At 51.8% G+C, this 4633-nt stretch overlaps 1 protein-coding gene across 1 annotated transcript in view; it reads right to left on the bottom strand.

Annotated features, from left to right (window-relative positions):
* LOC113202388 (putative ferric-chelate reductase 1 homolog) overlaps positions 1–4260 on the bottom strand; it is a 14082-nt gene extending 9822 nt beyond the window's left edge. Inside the window, exon 1 of the mRNA XM_052272518.1 lies at positions 4188–4260. The gene's annotated coding sequence lies outside the window, so the exon portion shown is untranslated. The remainder of the gene's footprint in view (positions 1–4187) is intronic.
* Positions 4261–4633: the final 373 nt, after the last annotated feature.

Here is a 4633-nt window from a genome sequence, read left to right on the forward strand (position 1 = left end):
AATTTATATTCTATATCGTACTCTCTGAGATTAGAAGCCGCGCGACACCTTCGCCGTGTTTCCTGCTGCCGCGGCAACGAGACGCCCGCTCTGCTGCCTGCTTAAGGAGTCAAATGTAGTCGGCATTAAAGGGGCGGGCAGTCAGTGCCGTTGCCGGGGCCGCGCCAGCTGCCTATCCCGGGGGCAGTGACCACGCACCGATCTCTCCGTCAACGCCAACGGTGTTTTCTTGCAGTTGCAAATGATCTGGGATTATTTTGCTTTGCAAGGTTTTGACTGCGTTTCCAACGACGCCGTCTCTTTCCCCCACCTGCGGCGCTCGCTTCCTTATCAGATGGTAATCAGTGCGTCGCCTCTCTCTTTCCCTCCTGTCGAGTATCCTCCTGCATTGCCGAGATCTAAAAGGAGCTTGCGGGAAGAGAGAGTATGAAGAGCGATCCAAGATAAAACTGTTGCGAAATGTTGTTCGTAAAGGAAAAAAAACTTTGTCACTATGCAAAATAGTTGAAGGTTATACGGGAAGCGTGTGTCATAAAATTACAATTGAAAATTGTTAAATTATAGCTACAACGTATCGACTTGAAATTTATCGACGAGCAAAACTGAACTGCATATTTTGTAAATTTTAAATACAAAATATTCCGTAAATTACGACGGTACTTTAACAGAGCGCACCCTCACAAAGCAAAAGATAACAGTTTGCAAAAACAAACCAAACAGTTTCTTAATGGACCTGCTTCGCAATGGCGGGGCGCTTTCAATGGTTCCGTAAAGTTTTGACAGTGACACCCATGGTCCGCGCCGACGACGCGAGGATGCGAGGACGCCGCTGTCGGTCCAAGCCAGGTTTGGCCGGCCGGAAGCGCCCGCAGTCCGTGGGGTAGGCAGGCCCGCCACACACCGGAGGGCGCGCGCTGCCGCCCGCCGGGCGCTCTCCCCGCGCCATCTCCACGGCGGCCGAGCGAAGCAGCGCTGGCAGGGCTGGGCGTGGTCGTGGGGTATGGCCTCTGGGCCCCGCCGGGGGGTAGCTGCAGGCGAGGGGTAGCTAGAGCCTGCAGGCGGCGCTCTCTCTCGATCTGATTGGCTTGCACGGCAGACACAACGAGGTGGTAACCTGACATACGGCTTCGCACCAAATATCACTGTTGCCCCCCCCCCCCCCCCCCCCCCCCCCCCCCCACCACGAGAAGAGAAAGAGGGGGGGGGGGGGGGTTCTAAAAGGTAGGCAATTTGTTTCACAAAAACCCGTGAATGTAGGCAGGCTGACCTAAATCCGCGACTGCGCCCCACCCCACCAAGCACTTTTTAAAGTCCTACAAAGCAAATTTCAAAGTAAATGCGTCGTAGTTATTACAAAGGATGTAATACTTCGCAGTTTTTGCAAAGTATTGCTTTGCATTTGACAGTGCGCCCCGCACGCGTACGTGCGGCTGGGAGCACCACATTCAGCGAATTGGCCCGGTTGATTAGATACCTCGGCGCGGATACAATTTATCACTTTCACCCCTCTATATTTCTAATCCCATTGTACACTCTGGATGACAGAGCGACTCTTGCTATGCGACAACAGCTACGAAGTGGGAAATAACAAACAGTGGAATATCGGCACCTGTTATTGCTAGTCGCCGTAAGGCTGGCGCCGCGTGGAGGTCGAGGGGCGGCCACTGGCCACTGGCCGGCCCAGGAGGCGCGAGCCGCACGCCACCGGGGGCGCGACGGGCGCGTGCGGGTCTGCCCTAGGCCTAGCGCGCGTTTCTTGACTGCCTCCCTAATACCACCCTCGGGCAGGTCGATGGAGAAGCCACCCCTGCTCGGGTCAAGACCAAGGTCCCCCATCCCATATACAATGCGGCACTCGCCATCCAGTACTAGTATACATGCCATTTTCGATACCTTCCTCCCGAGGGGGTTTTCACTTCTGAAATACCGTGTACACCAAATGAGGTATTTCACAGGTATTTCGAATGAAATACACCAAAATATGCCGAAATATGCTCCAAAACGGTGAACTTTTCCTGAGAAATACCGGCGAAATACCGGCAAAATACACGTATTACGAAATACCATGTACAACGAAATGTCGAGTGAAAACCCCCTCGCTTCCTCCTTCGAGAAAGGCTTCGCCGAGCGACCGCTGCAGAAAAGGGCTTGCCCGGCGGGAGGCTGCTAAGAAAGACTCAGTTAGATCTTAAAAGTGCAGCAACTGAGTCTCTTATCAGCCTCCCGCCGGCCAAACCTTTTTCTGCAGCGGTCGCTCGGCCAAGCCTTTCTTGCAGGAAGGTATCGTTTTACACAATCCCCAAGACTGTCTCTGCCGGAAAGAATCCATTTTAGGGGGAAATCCTAAAATTATCACCAGTTTGAATTCGGATAGATATCAGTTTGTATTTGGGTTGAATATAAATTGAGGATACTATAAAGATTTCCCGACAAAAGTAGAATTTTTAGTCATTTTGAGAAATTGGACTTACCTCCTATAACCAATGCATCTAATTGGACACGAACTTTTATCAGCAATTGTTTAGTATACAGTCAACAATGAAAACCCCAAAGTTTGAACCGATTCGGGAATTTACACTTGTATGACTCCCCTTGTAACTCTTCTTGGACTGGTTGCGCCGGTCGCACCAACTCTCCCTCCACCCCCACTGTCCACAGTGCGAGGGTGGGGCGAAAACCCGCCCTTGACGGAAAAGTCCCTTATTTGGCCTACAGACTTTGAGCCCTTCTAGGTTGTGGCAAAATGATGACGCCAGGTCGAAAAAGAGTCTTGTCCGGCACTCTAAATGGCAAAGGGCAACTTTCGTCTATCGACCTTCCCAGTGTGAGACGCATCTTGCAATGGACCAAACTTGTCCTTTGCCATTTAAAGTGTACGATCTTTGAAGCAGAACGCTCTCATCCTTTTAGGTACCTAGGCCCTCTTTCCCGTTCCCAGATGTTCAGATTTTCACTCCACCCATCAAATAACGCCTCGGGCCGAAGTCAATGCAAATGATGAATATATCATGGCGTGTCGACGCCCCGTCTGTTGCCGCCTCGCCTCGCTGACGACGCGGAGCTCCCTGTTTGCTCGCGGCCGGGCCGGGCCGGGGAGGAGCCAAGGTGTGCGACGAGCCAATTTATCACTCTTGGTGGCGCGGGGCGGGGTGGCGCGGGGCGGAGTAGTCAAACGGAAGTAGGCCACCCCTGGACACTCTACCCTCGCGGGACCCTTCGGCAGCCCGTCAGGTCGATATACAGCATACAGCGCCCCCTCGCAGCCCAGTTATTTTTTCCCCCTTGCTCGAGATGGTCACGGGAGATAAGTGATCGCCAAGAGTTCTGAATCGTTCCGAGGAAACTTCTTGGCGGCGCGAAGGATTTGGGCGGCGCCGACCCTCTCTGGCCTCCACCCGCCCGCAGTGCCGGGGGCCTCTGCTATGGCGGTGCGCGCGGCGCGCGGGGTGACTGGCCGACGACTAAACACAAGCGCTGCAGCCCAGGCGGAACACGCATCTGTGGCCCGGCGAGTTAATACCGGAGTAGGGTCGATATATATGTGTGAGGGAGGCCTATTACTATCCGGAATGGGGAAGCGAAATGGATGCCCCATCGCTATACCCAGCCCAGCGCGACCGACCACGGCGTAACAGTTTAGTCACTGAAGTCGTCGTTCTACGAAATTTTCTCCTGATGCCACCATCGAGATTGAAGAGGGACAGTTATTTTGTACCTGGCTTCAATGTGTCTTTGAGGACATCTACATCAAAGTCGAATGATCTGCCTCTTTGCCTGTCTCTAGGAAACTAACATTTTGCGCATAGCTTTCTTTGTCCGTAGCTTAGACACAGTTAGACACCGGTTTAGAAGTGCTCAAAGACACATCGAAGATCAAAACAAAGCCAGCACTGTGAAAAATATCCTCGTAAATTAACGATATATTTTGTTATTAATATGTACAAAATGTGTTGTAAATTAATGACACCCCAAACTCGCTTTGTGGATGAATTTCAAGTCAATACGTTGTGCTTGTAATTTTACAATTTTGAATTGTAGTTTGACGACACGCTGATGGAATTTTTTTTCCATAAAACTTAAAACTATTTTTCACAGTGAGGTACAAAATTTGTCCCTCTCTACTTATTGTGTAGCTTGATGGGGGGTGGAGTGTCCTACCTATAGTAAATGGAATGAGTGCAGCTCACCTGGTCTGTATCGTGGAGTGCCGGGGTGGCGGGTGCCGCGTGGGCCGAGGCTCGGCCCGCCGGCAGGCTGGACTCAACTGACTCCTCGCGCGGGTCGGGACGGGGCGGGCGGCGTCCAGTCAGGAGGGGCCACCCCTGCGATCCCCGCCCCTCCTCGCTCCGCCTCACCCCGCGTCTCTCCGGCTCGCACCATTTTCCCCCACTTCACGCCACCACCTGTTGGTAGATACCGGCAAACCGATGGTGATAGTCAATCATCAGAGAATTCGCAACAATGTCGTTCGCATGCCATCTGCCAAAATGTAGTCTAGTCTATGTCTTTCAAGTAGTATTATCTATGTACCTTACTCTTACTTGGTATTGGGGAAGTATTTTCTCTGATGACAAATTACAAAACCTTTAAGTGCAAACACTCTTAAAACAAAACAAAAAACAAATTATTTTTA

This window comes from Frankliniella occidentalis, unplaced genomic scaffold (assembly GCF_000697945.3).
Source record: "Frankliniella occidentalis isolate FOCC.00 unplaced genomic scaffold, Focc_3.1 Scaffold209, whole genome shotgun sequence".
Lineage (NCBI taxonomy): Eukaryota > Metazoa > Arthropoda > Insecta > Thysanoptera > Thripidae > Frankliniella > Frankliniella occidentalis.